Source organism: Podarcis filfolensis (genome assembly GCF_964270895.1).
Source record: "Podarcis filfolensis genome assembly, chromosome: 10".
In the NCBI taxonomy this organism is placed as follows: Eukaryota; Metazoa; Chordata; class Lepidosauria; order Squamata; family Lacertidae; genus Podarcis; species Podarcis filfolensis.
This window is the reverse complement of record NC_139612.1, coordinates 41,967,297-41,988,251: the sequence shown is the minus strand read 5'-3', so window position 1 is coordinate 41,988,251 and position 20,955 is coordinate 41,967,297. Positions and strand designations below refer to the sequence as shown.

The 20,955-nt window shown below is 42.1% G+C and overlaps 1 protein-coding gene across 5 annotated transcripts in view; it reads right to left on the bottom strand.

Moving 5' to 3' along the window:
* ANO4 (anoctamin 4) overlaps positions 1-20,955 on the bottom strand; it is a 132,513-nt gene that overhangs the window by 103,096 nt on the left and 8,462 nt on the right. For 2 of the 5 annotated variants that reach the window (XM_083573611.1, XM_083573613.1), the window contains exon 1: positions 8,012-8,371. The exons of 1 other annotated variant lie outside the window; for it this stretch is intronic. The gene's annotated coding sequence lies outside the window, so the exon portion shown is untranslated. Of the gene's footprint in view, positions 1-8,011; positions 8,372-20,955 lie in introns of those variants that run through there. 2 more of the 5 variants (XM_083573610.1, XM_083573612.1) reach the window with 2 other exon arrangements.

Sequence of the window (20,955 nt, the reverse complement as noted above, 5' to 3'; positions counted from 1 at the left end):
CTCTCCATTCTTAAGGAAATCATCCCTGAGTGCTCACTGGAAGGACAGATCCTGAAGCTGAGGCTCCAATACTTTGGCTACCTCATGAGAAGAGAAGACTCCCTGGAAAAGACCCTGATGTGGGGAAAGATGGAGGGCACAAGGAGAAGGGGATGACAGAGGACGAGATGGTTGGACAGTGTTCTCGAAGCTACCAGCATGAGTTTGACCAAACTGCGAGAGGCAGTGGAAGACAGGAGTGCCTGGTGTGCTCTGGTCCATGGGGTCATGAAGAGTCGGACACGACTAAACGACTAAATAACAACAACAACAATTCATCAAATAACTATGGCTGACTTCTGTGATGTCAGAAGTCTTATGGGAGTCAAAGGAGCTGACGATTAGAGAGCTGGGTGGGAAAGGCCAAAGGGTGTGAGAAATCCTGCATTTCCTGGGTATAGAGACAAAGGGGGAGGGCAAGTGACCATTGCTGGAGAAGGCAAAGGACTCAGGGTAGCAGCTGACAAAAAGAGGGAAACTGGGGGCGGATGCAATGCATACATGGAAACTGGTAATGAAGTATAGACTGGGGCAGCCACCAGTCCCAGTGAGAATGAGTGTATTTGTTGTATGTCCCTCAAGGTGCACAGGTAAACAGAAAACCCCAATAAACTGGTAAGTGATCAAGAATTGCAGTCTACAATCATCCCCCATTCTTTGCCTGATGACACACAAGTGTGATGACAAGCCAAGTGACATTTAATAGGCCTGATCAGAGCTGGCCCTCATACATAACAGAGATTAAAGGTGTGAGATAGAAGACTAGACACATCACAAAACTGAGTCACAGCTGTTAAACAGTCAGAGTATTCTGTTGGGAACCAGTCAGAGTATCCTGCTGGGAACCTAAAAATCTTATGTTCGCCCCCTATTACAGAACTTATTACAGAAACATTTTTTGAGTACGTTTGGTACAGCCGTATCATGGAATACATCGTACAGCAAGTCAGTTCATAGGCATCATTTTAAGGGTACATCTATATAATTCCTACCTAGGCAACAGTTTGTGCTCACATCACTTCAAATCCACCTATCTGATGAGAATAAAAATGTGCAATTAAGTTGTCTGTATTTGTCTGTATTGGTTTTATTCTTGAAGATGGAACATTTGTAATATATTTATTGCACTAATATCTCATCTTTTTCTCCAAGGAGCTCAAGATGAAGTACATGGTCTCCGCCCCAATTTAATCTCTATAACAACCTTGTGACGTAGGTAGGCTGAGAGGAAGTACTTGCCCTGTAAGGTTCATGGTTGAGTGGAGATTTGAATCCTAGTCTTCCAGGTCCTAGTCCAACACTCTAACCACAACACCACACACTTAGAAATCCTGTGCATGTCTACTAAGAAGCAAAGCCCACTGAGTTCAATGGGATTTACTCACATATACGTGTTTATGGACAGGATTGTAGTGTTAACAATGACATTTATATAATATTTACTCAAAATTAAGTTCTACCATGATCAATTGGGCTTAATCCATCGTAAATGCATTTACAATTGGAGCCTTCATCTAGAACACTTTATTACTTCTTCCATTACATCTGTAGGTTGAAGTGAGAAATGTTTTAGTTACATCTTCTTTGAAGCACTAAGGGAACTATAAAAAAAATTAGTGCCAAGATTACAGAAAATATGAACCACTGATATTTAAATTAACATTGTTGTTGTTGTTATTATTATTATTATTATTATTATTATTATTATTATTACAATTAATTTATTAATCTTCTTCTAATCCACTGTCTCATGGCAATTTACACATAAATAAAAAGTTAAAAAGACAAAACTTTGAAAATTGTACCCAAAACATATTTTCCTCCATGTATGGAAAACAGACAAATTCCATAATAGTAGCCATGCCTGTAGCAACAAAAACAAATACCATTTTGCAATACCTTAAAGACTAACTCTTTTACTATGGTATACACTTTATGGACCAGAGTACCTGTCAAATGGAATTTACCCCATGAAAGGATATGACCTGGTAAATTTGTTACAAGACCCTTTGTGCTTTAAATGTGAAAATGGTCCATTTTCCCCTACACAAAGCTTTTTCAGTTTAGTCATTCGAACCATACTACCTACAGATTTAAGATGTTGCTGAATGATAATTATGACTAATCAGACTTATTTTGAGGATGTATTTTTTAATATTTAATAAGTTTAACGAGTGAAATTGCACCTAGTTCTTTCTCTGAAGGTTATGCTAGCAGAACCTAGAGAGGCTCACTTCCAAGTAAACCTGCATCTAATTGCATTGCACATCTCTAAACTTCAATACAGTTCAAAATCTCAAAACTAGGCACCCTTTCTATGAACTTGATTTGACTTATATCCATACATAAGTGTTTCAGATCCAGATATATTTAATTTGAGGGCTGAATTGCCAACCCAGGTAACAATGTCAAAAGGTTAGTCATGTACACAGGAAATGGATACAGGTAAAAATCTGAGCCAAAATAAAGTGGAAGCAGAATACTGGATGTAGTATGTGCAACTTGCAGTGGTAGGACAAAAATAAGCTATATAAAACTCTTTTAAATGAAGCAGTCCTGTGGTCATTCAGCCACACTGAGCGTGTGTGTACATTGCCATGACCTAATCAGTCAAGTTCATGTTGTTGGCTCACTGAATGAAGGACAGAATGGATTTTTTTTAATGTTCTTTCTGCAGTTGTTTTCTATGCAGGATTCAGACACCCTGCAAATAAATTAACATGACACCATGCTGCGAGAAAAAGAAATACTCTACATGCAGCCAGAGCCAAAACCTACAGTGGTCCTTCTGAAGCTATCTGTCAATTAAAAGCACTGATACTCATGAATAGTTAAACGATGCTGTTAAAATAACACTCGCCGCTTTTTTGCTCTGGCTTTTAGATTTAATGCACACTGATCTTTCTGTGAGAACTTGCTGCAGGGCTGGTGTCAGTGGTCAGTTGGCATGGCTGGGCCCCCGAACTGGCAGAGTGCATTTACTGCTATTGCCTAGTAGATAATAGAGCCTGCAACACTGTGACTGAATGCTGACCTTTTGTTTAAAGTTGTTCATACTTGGGCATGTACAGAAGGCTACGAAACTACAGCAAAGCTGTGCATTGGGCTCAACAGCTCCTAGTGGTGCAAAGGGACAGCAGCAGAAGTATTGCCGATATCAGTTAAATTGGTTGTGTATATAGAGGTCCATGCTACCATCTCCCCTGTGAAATCTAGGTTCTAATAGAAAATATGTAATACATACAGTATTCTGTTACGGGATGCTACCACCAGGAGAAAATTGGGGGGGGAGCTCTTGCTGACGTCTCTTTCCTCCTTTAGCCCCTTGTGCCTAATTAGGAAGCCTCTGGAACATCACATACCCATCAACAGTCCCAATTTGACCGGGACATACCAGAATTTCAGAAGCCATCCCAGCTTCTTATTGGGTGTCTCATTTTCCATGCTGAGCATCACTTTGTGAGGGTGCCCATGAAGGCGGAGGTGGGGGAGCTGCTGCTTGTGCAGGCCAGGCCAACCATGCTGGGCCCAGAAGCCATGCCTCCTCTGCCCGCTGGAGGAGGAAAAGAAACCGAGGAGGACGAAGACGGGGAAGAGGAGGAGGAGCTGGAGTGCTGGTGTGGCGCTCACCGAGGGAACTGCTGCCAGTAATGGAGACAGGGGCTGGAAAACCTGAGCTGGCTCACACAGGAGCACAGCACTTAAAGATACGCATCTCAATTTTAATCAGCGGAATGCTGAAGGGTGTGACATCATGAAAGGCCACACAAAGGACTAGAGCAGGGAAATCTGTGACAATTGTCTCCCCCTGGTCTACCAGTGGGATCCTCTACTGCAGTGGTGTCCAAACTGTTTTCAAAGAGGGCCAGATTTGATGAAGTGAAGGGCTGTAAGGGCTGACCAAAGCTGTTGACCTTTTTTTAGGATTGAAGATATTGAGCTTTTTTTAGGGGTGAAGTTGTTGAGCTTTGAGCTTTTTTTAGGATTGAGGTTGTGGAGGGTTTTTGAGGGATTTTACCCCAGGAAATGAACTGCCACAGGGGCCGGATTAAACCGACCAGCGGTCTGGATTAGGCCCCCAAAACTGACTTTGGACATGCCTGCTCTACTGGATCTCAGCCCTATCCATGAACAGGTTGAGCTCTTTTGCCCATGGAACCATAGCTAGGATCCAAGCCACTTATCTTATGTCATCTGCTCTAGGAAACAACTAAGACAACCAAAGAGGCTTGTGGCACCTTGAGAACTGGCTTTTGTGGATTCAAACCCTCTTCCTCGGAATGCATTTAGTATAAGTGGGACATAAATGCATGAAATAAAGCAAACAAACAAAGTGGAAAGTTGTAAGGTGGGAGTTGTGTGGCAATGAGGTGCAAAAATTACAGAGAGTCAAAATTAGAGCTGAAATATATCTTCAGAAGGCACATCTTTAACCTTTCCAAGTTAGTGATAATTACGAAGTTTATTGTATTAACACCTGTCATGAGGCAGGTGATAGAAACCACAGAGAACTGAAAGGAAGTTAAGTGGAATTCCCTACCAGTGAAATTCCGATTAGGGGCAATAGGCAGCATTTGCCTCCTAAACTGTGTGCCAGAAAACAACTTATTTACTTTATTCCCTAGAAACTCAATGGAAACCACCAATAACCACACTTGCTCATAACTGCATTGCCCTGATGCTTCATGTGACTTACCTGTCCTGGGCTGCCTTTCTTGGTAATGCTAGAATGTGACAGAGGGACGCCAGGAACTTGCTGTTGTAATGCAAGCAAGCTACCGGTATTCCTTGTTTATGCATGTATTGATCCTTTTTTAATTGAACCCTAGTCAATTGTAGCCTGGTCGTATGGATAGAACTTGTCAAATAAACTATTGTTCATCAACCAATGATTAAATTGATACACATTTTTTGTCCTATGTATCTAGCATATAATAGCCTTCAGAACATCCCATGCTCAAAATAACTTTCTAAGAAAGGTTCTAGGGGGAAATAGCCTGCACAAATGTAATTTCCATATATTCAGAGCTGCTAGCTAATTTCATGCAGCATGTGCTACATATGAACAGTGGTGTGAACTGGGTCTGAAAAAGCTTCCTAGTTACCTGCTATAATTTTGAGGTGTCATTTTGATGGAATGCATTGAGATTCCTCTGGGCTTCAGTAACCCAATGTGAAGTTTAGTGATACAATGCAATTGCATCAATGCTATATTATTAGTTCAGTGAGCCTGAAACAAATCTTGAGAGTTTTAGAAGCATCACATATTTACATCGCTGTGCAGCACCCAAACACTTCAGCAGTGCTGACTAAAGATGGATTTTTGCAACACATAACATGTTTACAGTGCAAAAAAGAATTATCCACTGTGCAAGTACTTTAATAAAGAAATACGTCATAAATTGCAAACCTACGCTATAACCAGAAAACACTGAGTTGAAGAGTCAAGGAACCTACTAGTTAAGTCTTAGCAACCCTGTGTAGCAAGCTTCAAAGGTTCTCAGATCTGCAGTGTAGGGAGAAAACTTAGATGCCTGAAGTTTAGACCAGCTTTTCCCAACCTGGTGCCCTCCTGATGTTTTGAACTGCAACTCACATCAGCTCCAGCCAGCATGTTTGTGCTGGCTGGAGCTGCAGTCCGAAAACATTTGGAGGACACCAGACTGGGGGAAGCTGTTTTGGGCTTAAACCCCAACAGTTCCTCCTGCATTGTTTGAACTGGTTCACTCGCTCAGTCATTTGGAACAATTTGCTCTGCAGTAATCTTTCTGCAGTGCATCGGCTCCCTTTGTATTTAGGCGTGTGTGCGTTCTCATGTCGGAAGGATGGAATTGAATGGCTTTTTGTCCCTTTTTGCTCTCTGTTGCTGTTAACACAGGGCAATCTCATGCAATTCCTCTGGGAACACAAAGTAAGCCAAGTAGTGTGTCCTGAGTTATAAGAAACCTGGTTTGTACTCGTCTGAGGAAGATCCCACCTTTGTTTTGAAGAAGCATCTCACCTCACCGCACTATTTTCCTACTCAGATGTTGACATCACCACTGTAGCTCAGATCCTCCAGCACCGCTCCAACAGAACACTATTTCCACTATGCCAAAGTTATAGTTGGTCACAAGTGCCCATGTCTGTGCACCAGATTTGCTGTCACACTAAATGTGAAGAACTTTGCAGTGTTACTGCTTCTTTTTTCTTAAAAACAAACAAACCCAAAACCCATTAATGGTAATCTTGGTATTTTTTCACTATTGCAGGCATACCCAAAATTATCAGAAAAATAATATAGCTCCTTCCTGTACTACTTCCTGTACTACTCACATCACAGGTCAAATCACTAATTGAGATTTTCTTATTAGCAGTCCAATCTGTGCTCTAGTTAAGCCAGAAAGTCCAGTTTGTCCCATCAGTTTCCAAGGGATTAAATTGCTTGAATCAATATTAAAGGTGCAAGGGACCGTGTTATAAAAATCACATATTTATTAAAAATATGTTAGCTTAAAATGACACTCCATCTCTGTTCTGATCTTGGGGAGGAAACAAAGGACACCAACAGCACACTCCTATGCATGTCTACTCATATGTAAGCACAATTTAGTTCAATAGGCTTACTCAAAGGAAAATGTTTATAGGATTGTAGCCTGGGGCAGGTAAAAGAAATGCCCTGGCTCTTATCCAAGGTGAAGTCAGGGAGCATTAAGAAAGAACAGAAGGTTATACACCAACTAATGTGTTTATGGACACTTGCTCTTCATAAGATGTGACCAGTGCTGTCAAAGCTGGTCACCCTGCTCACCTAGGCAGTGTATTGCACAACATGACCCTGAGCTGCCCCCCAGCAGCCATTTATGCTGGTGGCAAACCTGATCTATGCTAAGGAATCTGTCTCTTCTTGTATTAAACCACATGGGTTCCTCTCCATGTACAGGTCACCTCATGTGTCTGTTAATTTCAAATTTTTATGCAGGTTTGGGGCTTTAGGTTATTATTACAGTGAAATAATGATCCAATGGAATCATTATTAAGCTGGGCATTTTATGTATTCATAAAATTCATACTGAAAAACATATTGTGCAGGATGAGCTCATGGTAACTAATCTGCAGTACAAGCATTTGTCCCTTTAGAAAGGTAATTTGGAAAGACTTCCTAAGGGGACTGCTATATTCCATTATATACTATATATGTGCTATGTTAACAACTGACAGCAGGCATATTCAAATCAATTATTGTTAACACAGGACAAAGTACGGCCCAAACAATTAGAATTTCTGTTTGGAAATATGTGCACTTTTCCTTCTCCTTGAAGCGTTGTAAAACGCTTAAGTTTTGAGGCTTCTCAGGACAAGAGAGTAGAGGTGTCTAAGTCCTGCTCACTAAAGTTATCTCTTTTCCCCCACCTCCCTCCTCTAGAAGCAGTGCAGGTTGGCTTTCCTCAGCACAAAGGAGAGCTCATTTTAACGCCCAATTAATCTTCCCAGATATTTGCACTTAGAAAACTGGTGCCTCATTTTATGAACAGAGATGATAAAATGCTGGTAGGAAAGACATGAGCTCCCACCCCTTCTGAAAGCCCAGGGGTGGCTTTCCCTCCCTCCCTCCCTCCCTCCCTCTCCTGGAAAGCATGAAGCTTATTTTTGTGGTGCGGCAGACCTATGTCTTTCCCCAAGTCCCCCTCTTCCACTTCTTCAGGATTCCTTCACACTGCTGTAAGCTGTCAGACAGCAGCATGCATGCTCCCTCTTTCAAGGACAAAAGGGGATTTCAAGCGAGGGGCGTTGAGGCGCAGGAGCCCGACCAAAGAGCAACTTGCATTTACTTCATAAAACACATGCCAGTGCAGGAGGAGGGTAGAGAAAATGAGACAGTAAATGAAGGTCAAGAGGCTTAGCTGTGATCCACTGGGGGGGGGGAGAGGGGGATGGAAGAGAGCTAGCGAGCACTGCAGCAAACATAGTCTGTGCACATGCCGGTACTCACCATAAAAATAGAAAGAACTGAAGAGAACCACTTTAGTAGGGGGCCCTTCCGAAACACCTTTCTCAAGAGCAAGAGATCCGCCGGTCCAGCGAAAGGCAAGGCAGAGGATGCTCAATTTACACACAGCAGCAGCAGCAGGAGCAACAACAACAACAGGCAAGTCTTTTCACAGCGTGTCAAACCTGTAAGCAGTTTGCGTTCTGGCACAAAACCTGGGGCAGGGAAGAAGTCTGACTCTGCTGTAGCACTGCAGCTAAAACAGACCGTTGTTTTTCCCCTCTGTGTCTCCCTCCCTCACACACAGAGAGAGACTCAAGCTACGCAATGTGGATTTCCCCCACCCCCTTGCTGTCTTCATATGCTCACAATTACTTGCTATTTGGAGATATGATGTGGAGGGGGGGTGGGGGAGGAGTTGAGGAGTGGTTGGGGGGGGGGAGAGAGAGAACGGAGCCACAGAGCAGCTGAGCCAGCATCAGTATTCTTAATCAGCCCTTGCCAGCAGCCAATCAGGTGGCACTTGAGCGGTGCCAGCATGACAGTTCGCCAGAGCCCTGACAGCACAGGGCTGAGGCAAGCAACACATTTCCACCACCGCTCGCCCGGCCAAGAACACTCCTAGGGCAATCTGTGTCTTTTGATCCTGCAGACAAATGAGCTGCCCACGGGAACTGTGGATGCTGGACAAGGAGCAGAGAGCTGTAAAAACCAGTGCCCCAAAGATGTTTCGTCGCTCACTGCCACTACTGCTTCTCCACCACCTCCACAGTTGCACCAAAGCATGATGCTCACACATGCCAAAGAGTCAGGGTGCTATCCTGGGCAACAGGGGTGCAAGTCCCGCTGAACTCAACCCTTTCTTGGTTCTGAGTAGGAACGCAAAGGATTGCACGGCTTCCCACCATCAGCTGAAAGTTAATTTTCTTCCATGGTGTACACACAACCCCCATCTATTATTCATCATTTAAAGCATTAGTGTCTTTACGCCACAGAGAGGGCAACATCTGACGGGATGAAAAGTTCGGGGAACTGCCCTTGTTAATTAACCACAAGGAAAATAAAGACAGTTCTTACGCCATGGAGGAGTCTAGATTTCTGCAATGGACATACAGAGTTCTGCCGTCAACCACACCCAAATCTGGCCTCAGAATAAACTGTGTCCCTCAACATTAACGCAAATAAATGTATTCACACATTCTCTCGTTTTAATCCACTTAGGAAAAAATTGTTTTATTTTTGGTTTTCTGCTATGAAGTGTGTGAATTAGAATGAGAACATGGGGGCAGTAAAAAAAATATTATAATAACAACTTAAAAAGGAAACAATGTGCTGTCCTTTCATGCAATGCAAAACCAGCTGCCTGAAACAGCTATCCCACTCTGCTAACGATAGGGCTGGCCCTCCAAGAAAAACATAAAGATTCTCTTTCCAGACCATGGGTGGGATGGGACACTACATAGGCATGTGTGTTTTTTTTAATCCCATGGCATTTCTCGCCTTATACTTTGAATCTGCTACTGTGATTAGAATCTTGCTTCTCTAGATGATAGTCTCAAACTCCACAACGTCTTTTACAATCTTTTACAACATCTTCACATCGTTGTCATAGCTGCTATGTTATATACATATCTAAATCAAAGCCTTTAAAACAAATGCAGGCATAAATAGCCAAGGCTAAAACTAAAATAGATTCCATTTGTCACATGAAGCTTATTGCTGCAGGTGCAATTCCTAAAATGGTGGTTCATCAACCTCAAAGACTTACATGATGAATAATGAATTTGCAATCAGTGCTCCACAATTTACCAAATATATATTTCAGTAAGAAAACCCAAAATCATTGTCAGATGATCAGAATATATATTGACACTCTTTATGAACAAATGTGAGGATGGGTGGGGGGGGGTGAGAAAAGGTTTATGTGAATCACACACAGAAAAAGCTAATTTTGTTTGCATTCCGCAAAGAAATACACATATTTCAAGCTGCTTTTAGAAATCTAGTCAACCGCCCTGTGCTAGAGAGCTGGTCTTCAAGGAACATTGTTAGGGGGCGGCCCTGGGTCTTTTGCAATGAGCACCTGGTCTTCTACCACTTTCCTTTATTTTTTAAATATTAAAGGGTGGCTTTGCATACTTCAAAGTACAGCACCAATGAGACCTCAGCCAACCACCAACTTAATTTGCTCAGAGGCTTGCATTTGCATCTCTACGTATAAATTGCAAATTTTATGCTAATTCGCATCATGGGCCTATGCCCTGAGACTTTTAAACACCCAGCAAAATCCCTGCTGGCCTCTATTAAAAGGTAAAGCTACTTGTGAGAATAGCTCTGCGAGGTTATACTTTTATGAGGTTTCAGCTTCCTAGCTAATATAACAACTTAATTTACCTTAGTTGAAGTACTAACTTGTATGCTGCTATGCCAGAAACTCTGCTGTGTCTGCTGCTTCGGTGCTTTTGAGTTTTGATACAGATTTAAGTTACTATTTTAACTATTGTTTTAATACAATGGTGGCATTTGTGTGATTTCTGGAGGCACCCTGAGTTTCTGTTGGAAGCAAGGCAGGATAGAAAAGCAATCATTGTTTTAATCATCTCCTCTTAAGACATCTATTAAACATTATTCCTGACACATCAAAGCCCCTGTGGATGCAGTTTTCTCCGTAATTCACTATAACATTTAAAACCACTACAGGTATGTATACACACAGAGTTTGCATATTGCATGGCATCCATCCAGGCCATAGATCGATGGCATGTATTAAGGTTAGGAAGACCATACAGATTGCAAAGACTTTAAACATGGTGCTAAGCCATGTGAAAGCTTCACACCCAACATCTTATTAATAGCTGCTGTCCGTGTCAGCTAAATAGACAGAATATTAGGGTACTTTGTGCCCTCTCACAGACTTAAATTGGCTGTCTCTTTTATTGGTATTCTTTGCTACTAGAATTCGTTCCCAGATTTGTCAGGAATGTGCATCTATTCCCAAACAATACAAGTCTGATTGGATCAGATCCAGACTTAGTTATGCTTAGAGTTAATTCACTGGACTCAGTGAGATATAAGTCAGACTTAAATTCCATTGATTTCAGTAGGTCTATTGTAAGCATGGCATCCAGACTTCCTTTGGTGCCATGTTTCTAGGGACAGGTCTGCACTTTAGAGCTCTATGTAAATTTGATAGACATCAATGTACCACAGTACTGTTAAGTTGTATGCACAATGCCTAAGCTATAGGTATACATGCTCATTCAGAGGGAAGAACAAAATATAATACATTGTCAATATTTTTGTTGTTTGGAGGGAAACAGCGTCACATATCTATATTTAGCAAAGTCAGAAAATTACTCAGTGAGCAGATTACAAAAGACATGCAGCTTGTTTGTAGAGCCAATTAAGCCAGCTGGCCTTGAAGGTTCGGCTTCTTATCTTGCAGTTCTTCTGTTCTCCAACTTCCCTTGCTATTGCAAGTCAAGCCCTACTATCAGAGGCAAAAAAACCCCCAAAGCAATGAAAGCAAAACCAACCCAGCCTGGAACATATAACATAACAACAATGTGATGAAGAAGGTCCATAGGATTATTAAAATATATTGCTGATATCTAAATAAACACTCACTGACCGATAAAATTTAGAAGAAGAAGAAGAAGAAGAAGAAGAAGAAGAAGAAGAAGAAGAAGAAGAAGAAGAAGAAGAAGAAGAAAGAATATGGTTTTTAGTTTATTGGATGATAGGACTGCTGCAGACATAATTTAGCTATATTTAATCTGTTCATTATTCTGATAAAATAGTGTAACATGTCAATGAAACAAGTAATCAGAAACACCACCATCCCATCATTTTTAGGGGAGAAAGGTATAATTACGTATACAGTTGACTATCTGCTTCAGATACAAGATTATTCAATTACCAGGGATTGAGGACACAGCATGGCGACCGGGTGGCTAATTTAATAATCCAACCTGGGTTTTCCTTTCCAAAAATGGCATGTGAATCCCAGGGTAAATCAGCGAGAAGTCAACTTGAATTAAGGTAAATAATAATAATAATAATAATAATAATAATGGCAGCTTTTTCAGAAAAAAGACCACAAATCTTCTTATAAACAGCCTGATCAGAAATTCAGATACAGAACAGACTCACATATTACAAATCTCTTGTTCCTAGATGGACTCATGTTTCTATATTTCTATATTTCTGGATTGAAGTTGTTTTATAATTTCATAGATGTTCTGACTGTTGATTGCTTCAGGGTGTTTCATGGGAAATAGTTCATAAATGAAATAAATAAATAAGTTATCACTACAGTTTTAGGGATGCCTTGAGGCATTCGATCTTTACCAATACGCCATGAACCAACCAACCTGATCTACCCCTCCCAGACTGATGTGTGGTTCAGGGCATAATTCGTAGCATGTATTTTTAAAGGAAATCCCTACAGGGAATTCGATTGCACAGAAAATTTCCATGACAGATCCCAGAAGCATTGCAGCCATGTAGCATACTGTACTGGACTTCTCAACGAAGCATAGAAAACAGCCCTCCATCTAGATCTCAGAATCATGGAACTGAAGGGACCACAAGGGTCCTTTAGTGCAGGAATCTTTTGCCCAATGTGGGGGCTCGAACCCACAACCCTGAGATAATGTGCCTCATAAAGTCCTGTGTGCAGACCAGCATTGTATGCACCTAATTTTGTATGGGATTCTATTCATTCTTCGAAATTGTCTATTGATCTATTACTCTTGACAGCACCTTCTAATCCACAGGCCATTTAAGGCTCTTTGGTTCACTCTGCTTGAAAGCTTGCCTGCAGCAAGCTGCTTGGAATGATGCTGATCACTGAAAGAGATGCTGGCATGCAGCTTTTTAGTAGTCTAATAGTGTTACTAGTCATAACCATTCTAGGCCTGCCATCCCAGAAAAGAGAAGGTATGTGTCATACACTTGCTCAGTAATATCACTGTTGCTGCAATAACTGATGTTATAACACTAGCCATAAAGATGGCTGCCAACCGCTTACTGCATAATACTTGTCACAAAATGCCATAAACAACCTTTGTGAGACAGTTTGAAAAATTCAAAAGGTAGGTTGTATGTGTACAAATATGTTTGTATTTTTCTCGTCCTTTGGATGGGCCCTGATCATGGAACTGAGGTCTGAAAGAGACCTGAAAGCCACAAACCAACCAGACATGCTAGTCGGCCCAGAGTATTCTGACCACTTTGGTGAATCTACAGCATTCAGCTAAAACTGGGTTCAAAGTGAGTTCAGCCTTATGAAGTATCCATTTTAACTAACAATGGCTAGCGGTCAGAGATGCTGGACATTGTAGTCCAGTGACATTTCAGTCACAGTTTCCCTATCCTTACTTTAGTGTCAAACTACATGACTGATGAGGGAACGCAGGTGGCGCTGTGGGTTAAACCACAGAGCCTAGGACTTGCCGATCAGAAGGTCGGCGGTTCGAATCCCTGCGAGAGGGTGAGCTCCCGTTGCTCGGTCCCGGCTCCTGCCAACCTAGCAGTTCGAAAGCACAAAGTGCAAGTAGATAAATAGGTACCGCTCCAGCGGGAAGGTAAACGGCATTTCCGTGTGCTGCTCTGGTTCGCCAGAAGCGGCTTAGTCATGCTGGCCACATGACCCGGAAGCTGTCTGCGGACAAACGCTGGCTCCCTCGGCCAATAAAGCAAGATGAGCGCCGCAACCCCAGAGTCGGTCACGACTGGACCTAATGGTCAGAGGTCCCTTTACCTTTACCTTTACATGACTGATACCTCCTGATGTGTTTTTAAAGCTTTAAGATGAGTGAGAGAGAACTTGCTCAGGGAAGCAGTATAGCTGGAGATATTTAACCATTTCCTGTGTTGTTTTCAGAATAAAAATTGTACCCTCCTACTAGTGGCGCTGTGGGTTAAACCACAGAGCCTAGGACTTGCCGACCAGAAGGTCGGCGGGGTGAGCTCCCGTTGTTTGGTCCCTGCTCCTGCCAACCTAGCAGTTCAAAAGCACATCAAAGTGCAAGTAAATAAATAGGTACTGCTCCAGCGGGAAGGTAAACGGCGTTTCCGTGCACTGCTCTGGTTCGCCAGAAGCGGCTTAGTCATGCTGGCCACATGACCCGGAAGCTGTACGCCGGCTCCCTCGGCCAGTAAAGCGAGATGAGCGCCGCATCCCCAGAGTCGGCCACGACTGGACCTAATAGTCAGGGGTCCCTTTACCTTTACCTTACTAAAACTGCTAGTAGCATTTCCAGAGTGAAGCTAATAGTGGCGTTGGAGACAGGGCTTCAGTTTGGGACCCTCATGAAGCCCCCACCTTCCAAGCCCTGCTGCCCCACCCCTTTGCTCTGTTGGCTGTTTTTAAGCTCTTTTTTAAAAAGCGTACATCAGGCGTTGCAATCAAAAACCTGCCATGCCGCATGTAGGTTTATCTCTTAATTAACAGTCATTAATTATGCCTACTTTCACCAAGAAGCACTTCCATGTTACAAGAAGTACTGAAGAATACACTGCTGAGCCTCACTTCCACTTTTACCACTTTGAACTGGGAGAACACCAATTTAGATTTTGACAAGAAAACTGTGTGTGCTTGAAAATGACTGTTGGTGATACAAACTGAAATAAGGTACAGACTGCACCAGTTTTAAGTGTTCTTTTTAATGATCATTTGCATAAAAACAAACAGGTGCAGGAAGGCATACCCCAGTGAAAGGGAGTACAAAATAGTTAAGAGCAGAGATAAGTATCTAAGACATAATTCTGTTACACGTCTCCCCAATCTCCAAGCAGCAAGAGATTCCAGGGGTCCCAAGTACTTTTCCAGGGTTTGGTTTCCTTGGAATGAAGGTCAGTCAGTGGGGACTGTGGTGTCTTTAGGATATAGGCTTGTATTTACACATATTTACAACCTGAGCATAGGATGGAGGGGCTTCCAGCATTAACCTCCCTCCCTCAAAAAAATAGCTTGCTTCTCACAGCTTTGGATCCAGCACTGAGCAAGACATGTTTCTGTCCCCTGCTTCCAGCCTGCCTCTTCCAGCTCTCTCACACAAACACCTAGCCACACTTTGGCCTGTTGTTCTCCATCACTTAGCAGTTGCAACCTAGTTGAGGAGGGCACTTAACGTGGCCACCCACAGTCATTGTCTTACAAAGATTGGTTCAGCAACCTCCGCTACTAGACGGGACTTGGGGCATCATTCAGACTGACCTCCCCAAACACATAAAAATGCAATCTTTTTGATCCTAAGAAGGGCCCATGGAAGGGGGGCTGAAGGGGACCTTCCCAACCCATCTTGTTCTGCAGCCCCCCAAATACTCTTCTGAGTGTCAGGAGACCCTCCTAAACAGGAAGAGCTGTAGTATAGGAGGTTGAGTGAGGAGAGGTAATTGCCCAAAGTTGGGCACTATTAATGAGCCTCTTAGGATCTGTTGTTGTTTAGTCGTTTAGTCGTGTTCGACTCTTTGTGACCCAATGGACCAGAGCACGCCAAGCCCTCCTGTCTTCCACTGCCTCCTGCAGTTTGGTCAAACTCATGTTTTAGCTTTGAGAACACTGTCAAACCATCTCGTCCTCTGTCGTCCCCTTCTCCTTGTGCCTTCCATCTTTCCCAGCATCAGGGTCTTTTCCAGGGAGTCTTCTCTTCTCATGAGGTGGCCAAAGTATTGGCGCCCCAGCTTCACAATCTGTCCTTCCAGTGAGCACTCAGGGCTAATTTCCTTCAGAATGGATAGGTTTGATCTTCTTGCAGTCCATGGGACTCTCAAGAGTCTTCTCCAGCACCATAATTCAAAAGCATCAATTCTTCGGCGATCAGCCTTCTTTATGGTCCAGCTCTGACTTCCATACATCACTACTGGGAAAACCATAGCTTTGACTATACAGACCTTTGTCGGCAAGGTGACGTCTCTGCTTTTTAAGATGCTGTCTAGGTTTGTCATTGCTTTTCTCCCAAGAAGCAGGTGTCTTTTAATTTCATGACTGCTGTCACCATCTGCAGTGATCATGGAGCCCAAGAAAGTAAAATATCTCACTGCCTAGATCTTAGGATCTAGACCCTACTATTAAAATGAGAATTCACTGGAGGGCGGGGAATCAAACAACCCATTAATCTTTCCTCTTCCCTTTTTCTGATTCACATTATTGAATCTTAGAATCAAGTGAAAGCAGAATGTTTTATAAGTAGAGGGAGCATATGCCAAAATACTCACTGAGCCAAGGCTGAACAACTGCAAATGAAAGCTGTTTCTGTTTCAATACAACAACTAATGCAAATATAAAAGTCCTGACAGAGCTTGGAGCGTCAGCGTTTCCAGTAAAATGTTTCATAAAATAGATCCTGTTTCCTTTGAAAACATTATGGGCTGCATAAAATATTAATTAAAAGGGAATGTCAGCCTTTTCACTATGCAGACAATTCTGTCAGCTCCAGAGTGACGAATGAGAGCCTTTACAATGGAGATGCTCTGTAAGGCGATACAGTTTTCTGCATCAACAATAATTGACTCCTTATAGGGTTCCAGAGCATGCTCTGAGGAGACATATGCAGCCATCTTGCTAGTGGCAAGGTCTGAGTCTGATCAATGCCAAGATGGCAGCCTGTCTTATAACTCCATGTATGCCACCTTACCAGATGGAAGAAAAGCAAGATATGAATGAAGCAACTAAGAGCATAAGAACCTATCACCAGCCTGCTGAACCAGGCTAATGGCCCATCCTGTTCTCACTGTGATCAACCAGATGCTTGTGGGAAGCCTGCAAACTGGACATGAGCACAGCAGAGCCCACAAACCATAGACAGCACATCTTTTCCTCTCTCATGTAAGTAAAATCAAATGGCATCCAAGGGAAAAAAGAGGGACACTGTTTCACACATTCTAATTGTGCCCATTAGATCGCTTCCTGATGACCTGTTTATTGCTCAGTTATTCTGATTTGTTTTCAGGGATGTTAGATGATGTCAGCTATTTAATTGAGCATTCATTCTGATTTATTTCTGGCTCCGCCTGCACTATACACTTAAAGCTGTATCATACCACTTCAAACAGCCATGGCTTCCCACAAAAATTATGGGAAGCGTAGTTTGCTAACCACCCAAAAGACTGAATTGGTTGAGAGTTGTTTGGAGACTCCTGTTCCTCTCACAGAGCTACAGTGGTTTAACCATCAGTCCCTATTCCCAAGGAACTCTGGAAATTATAGCTCTGTGGGGGAAAATGGGTCTTCAAACAACTCTCAACCAATCCAGTCTTTTGGGGAAGCACGTTGATCAACCTGAATTTGTCAGTATGTGATTGAATCCCACCCTGAAATAGTAATAGTTTGGAGGTACCCATAGCCTGAATATCTGAGCATAGACTTGGGAACCATCCATATTTTGTCTTTTATTTGGGATTTCCTGGATGCCACCCCTCAGATGTAATATTCAGCACAAATAATCTTAGAATCTTAGAATATATGTCAATTTATTCTTCAAGTCGACATACACTGATTAAGGCAGGTTTCTTCTAGCTACAGCAGGCAAGTTTATCTGGGTCTAGATACAAATCTGTAGAGTTCTATTTAATAATAAAGATGATGATGATGCACTGCATTTCCTGTCTAGCAAAAGGACTCATTGTCACTGTACTATTTATAGACGTTACTAAAAGCTCTACATATAGCATTATTTACATAATTCCAAGGTAGGAGAAAGAATTAAAGGACTATCCTCTACAACATACATGACTATAAAATACTGCAATCAGTAATTTCCAGTCATATACATCGCCAGTAACAAATGTTATGCCGGATCCAACTTAAGTTAGTCATGACTAACTTGACCCATTGATTTCAAGGGATCCAACCAACCGTCATGGAAGCATCTAAACAAATATACAACTTACAGATACGTTCATATGTGCCTTATGTTCTGAACTATCCTCTGTTACATTCCATTTATATTCAACATATAATACATCTGCTAATACGAATCTATTGGCTTCAGTAATAATTATTCATTAGGGCACTGGTGAAAGGACAACTGATTTCGTGTGTTACGAAAACAAGATTTTCAGAGTTTAAACATGTTCCAGAGAGAGACTGGATACGTAGGTTTCTTGAATGGCAAAAATATTTTTAAAGCAGGATAAAATGACTAAAATAAATACTTTTTTCCCTTCAAAATTACCCTTGGAACCTAGTACATAGGTAGTCCAAAAATACCCCAACGAATAAAAAAATCTGAAAATGGGATTACTCAAAATGAATGACTCGGAGTACACTGTAACATAGCTAAGGTGCTTTCAGACCAGAAACCTGAAAGATGGTGCACATGTAGCTCAAGACATGGTGATTACTAGAAAACTCTGAAAATGGAACATTTTTACACCTGGGGCAAGTTGACCTCATAACAGAGTCAGTGTAACCAAGACAGAACATGTCAAGGTGAACATTAGGAGTTTTGTTTGCATTTTCAAACTCTGTCTTGGCAGAGTTGAAGCAAGGAGCTTCTATCTATGCTTGCAGAACACAAGGTGCATTTACTAGTATGTATAGTAAGACAAATGAACTTGTACTATAATTAATACTTCCTCCAGCATTCAAAACCTTTTGTAAGACTACTGATCCAGCCTAGGGAACTTGAATGTACAAACTCTCTGAACAAGAGCTCCTGTATTCTGTTCAACACCCTACACACTGTAGCACCTGAAAAGGTTCGATTACTGTACAAAGTCTGTGTGGGGCTGCCCCTGAAACATGTTTAGAAGCTTTGAACTGGTATGGAATGTCATGGTGAGAGTTCTAACTGAACCCACTGCATGGAGAAAATGCAATTTGCTCCCACCTCCAGTTCCAAGTGCTGGTATTCTGTTTAAAGTTCAAAGCAATCTTTGGACCAGGTATTCAGGATACAAGTTTACCTGCACCTTTGATCCACATCGCCTCATCTTTGAAGGTTAATTGGGTAGATACTCAGGACTAGGTCTTTCCTGCCATTGCACCCAGGCTCTGAAACTAAAATTGTTCCCCTAGACCCCTCACTTCAGGCCTCCTATCCCTGTGTAAACACTTTTCCTTTGTCCTGGGGGGCTTTGAGGGGTGGGCTATAGTTTGCTTGATGCGTTTGCTTTGCGGCTTTCATTCTTATTATTTTATGCTGTCTCACTTTGCAGTTGATTGTTTTATGCCAGTTCTATATTTATTGTTGGCCACTTTGGATGTTCACCTCAAACAGCAAAGGATTCCATAAGTGCTCTAAAAATAAATAAATCACTGTCATCTGAAACATTTGGCCATCACCACCTTCTTCTCCCTGCCCCAGTCCACTTAAGAAAAAGCTTCTTTCCTTCACTTCCTTGCCTGCGCATATGCAATTTTAAGTTAAACTAGATTCATTCACCTAACTATTCTGCTGCTGAATTCAGCTTGGACCTTCAAAGGTGCAAGGGTCCACCAAAACTGAGTGCCTTTCTTAAACATGAAGTGTTGAATCCGTGTCCCCCCCCTCCCCAGGCATCCTCATAAGCCAGCAAAACCACTGCTGTAATTGATAGGAGAGGGAATTTTCTAATCTTGCAGTCCCTTTTCATGAGCAGATACATGAGAATGGGAGGAATTATGCAATACATCACTGCGTTTTTTACCTGGCCATCAGTCTATGCATAGGTTTTGTCTCTCTCACTGGAAGGCAGCAGCATATTGGCTTCCTATTGAGCACATTTTTGCTTATCTCCATTAAGGATAAGAGTGAAAACTGAAAATACTAGCTGTCTAAATACCTGCTTTGGCAAAAGAAGTATACGCTTCTCGTTACTTCAACACCAGATTGGTTGGATTAGTACACCAGTGTTTTTCCAGAGATAACATAGCCATTTACTAACAATCTAGTCTCTATCACTATCATGTTCGTGGTATTACATTACTTTTGATTTTGAAAGAATAGTTGTTTTACTCGTTGTTTTCTAATTGGAGAAAGCCCTCGTGTTGGGCTCATTTCATGATGCATGAGCTGCTGTTTCTTTTTGCTTAAAAAGCTGTAGGGAGGGAGAGGCAGAGCCATTTTGTCCTTTCAAAATAAGCTCTCCACTGGCTTCTAATAGGCTTTGACTTGCCTGAACAGAGAAGGAATTAAGTTCCTCCTGTGAAAAAGGCCTCCCCTTACTGAAGACCAATTAAATGGGATCTAAATTCTAAAATTAGATGAAAACATTTTAGACAAAAATGCTAGCATGCAGTTATCTAGGTAACTGTGCGATTTCATTGCTAGGACCTCCCATTATATCATGTTTCGCTGCAGTTTCTTGTGTTGAAAGCTCATTTATAGCTTGCCTTCGTATCCGATTACATCTCTCACTGAAATCTAAACATCTTTCCGGCATCCTCCACCTTGAATCCTGAAAGCACTCGGTCATTATTTAGTTCAGAAGAATAAGCGTAATGGTAATGATGATGATGCTTGACTGAAGCTGGTTTGAAGGGGTCCTAAATTTGACCCCTGACATTTAGGGGAGACCCCTCCCTGGAGCACAGCTGCCAGTCAGTATAGACTTAGCAACATGGACAATGCTAGGCCATGACAGTATAGTTTCCTTTGTCCCTCGCTTTCCAAAGCACATTCCATATAATATAGAAACACTGTTTGCAAATCCAGCTTTCTTCTGGAGTGCCAAACCACACCATAATGAAGCTGGAACGTCCAAACCCCTCGGGCTCTAACAAGTCCCTAGGATCTGAAAAGATGGATCTAAGCAAAAAAAAACAGGCGACTGTCAGTGAAACCCTGGGGATAGAACATTTCCAACAGTCTATGTGTTAAGACAGCCTCCTTCCTATGCCTAATGGAGCAAAAACACAAGTAATAATTTGTGATTAAACTGGTCAAGGGCACAACGTCCATTGTCTTGAGTATCTTCTGCTGGAAATACATTGGCAAGCAGGAAACTCCCCCGACCTG